Source organism: Acyrthosiphon pisum, chromosome A1, assembly GCF_005508785.2.
Source record: "Acyrthosiphon pisum isolate AL4f chromosome A1, pea_aphid_22Mar2018_4r6ur, whole genome shotgun sequence".
NCBI classification, from domain to species: domain Eukaryota; kingdom Metazoa; phylum Arthropoda; class Insecta; order Hemiptera; family Aphididae; genus Acyrthosiphon; species Acyrthosiphon pisum.
The window spans coordinates 4,579,778-4,581,743 of record NC_042494.1 but is presented as its reverse complement, the minus strand read 5'-3'; positions in this window follow the sequence as shown (position 1 = coordinate 4,581,743).

The window sequence follows — 1,966 nt, the reverse complement described above, 5'->3', positions numbered from 1 at the left end:
TTTTTGTATGTGTGACCGAGAATTCGTCAAAAGTTTGATTAGATAAAGAAGTGTGAAATGATTCGTAATTTGAGATATTGTAGACGTAAATTGGCGGTATTTTGGGACTAACCTGGGCGTCTTGTGCGTTGTCGTTTGTGGAAGCGCCGTCTTGATCAAGTTCGTCGTCGATGTTTTGAAGCGGAGCAAATTTGTTTTTGCTTTGAAAGGGTGGAGTAAGTGGAGCTTCATTTGTTCTCTTTCTTGGAGCGTGTTGTAGAATGCGGGTTTGGGGAGACCCGCGACCCCTATTTGGAGGCATGTTAAAACGGTTACGAAGTATATTGTATATATGTTACGGTAATCAGAGCACGGAGGACAACCTGCTACGACGGCTACTGATAACCAACTGTGTGAGCTATTGAAACAGGGAACTTGCATATTATTTTGAAAAGTGATAAATAGAGGAGAGTGGTAGGGATCAGGTGGCACTAATTTTTTTTTTTTTTATTAAAAAAAAACCATCATAAATTACATAGGATTCCAAAAAAATATTGAGTTAGATTACATGATTACCTATCTCTTTTAAGCTTTTAACTTGTGTTAGAGATAGGGAGTAATAATTATTAATTAAAAAACTATACACACTATATTAAGAGAGTGGCACAATAAGTGATACATGAACAAAGAAGTTAGTATAAAAAATAAAAATAATACAGATAAAAAAATATTTTTTACAATAGAAAAATTTTAAGAGTGAGAGATAATATTAAATATTACAAATAACATATTAATTATAGAATATAAAATAAAATAAAAATAAACTAAAATTTAAATATAAAATATAGCAGAGCATATGAGGGGCTTAGATTAATTGAGAAAAAAACCACTGATAAACAATTTTTTTTAACATTAATGTTGGAACAGTGAATATTTTGTTTATATTGGCATGGCATCCCGTTAAAATACACTGGACCTAAATAATTTACGAAAGATTGACCAAAAGATTTATTTGAATATTTGACAGGTATATTATACCGTGTTATTTCTTTTTTACCTTCTAACAATTTATATATCTTGAGTGAACGTTTTAATTGTGAACAAAATGGCAATTTTTTTATATAGAAATTTGTTTGGTAAAACACCCAGCTCCCTGTAATTTTTATTCGTAGAACCTTGCAGAAAGTACATGTTATTCTGGTTTACTTGCAATTTGTTTAGAACAGTATCACCTAATTCCCCCCATACTAACATACCATATTGGTATATCAATGGTATAGGGCAAAATAAATAACCCGCATTGTTTGCTTGAGAACTAAACCCCTTAGTTTGTAGAATCTTTAGGTTGAATCTAATGAATCTAAGGATACTTTGACTGAAAGTATTTCAACATTGCCAAGTACTAAATCTAATAAGGAGTCATGTTTATTAAAGTTGTTGTTATTTTGAAAAAATAATTAGAGGCAAAGAACTCAGGGATGCACGGAGCACGACAATGGGAGGATGAGAACCACAGTCGTCAATGATGACTCATCACTATCCCATTAAACTTCAGGTAAATTTTAATCGCCACAAAATATGTACATATAATTAGGGTAAAGATTAAGAATGTGTTCAACAGAACTTACATGACATTGGTAGACAGTGAGTTGGGTTTGAGAAGGGATATATACACAACAAAGTAAGAAGTTAATTTTATCGATGGTAAAACGAACAAAAATGTGTTCACACAACACACTTGTGTTTCTTTAGTATTTGTGACAGAAGACAGTCACAGTATCAAAATGTAGCATTAGTAAGTTCTTTCTTGACGTATATATATATATGTATGACACTATATATTATGAATCATTGCAGAATTATATTAAGGTAAGAATATAACCAATTGTTTTTTTAGTTAAATGTAAAGTTTAATAAGATATAATACAGCACAGTTTTAATAACTATTATAATCATACATGGTATTATATTATAATGAAAAATAAAA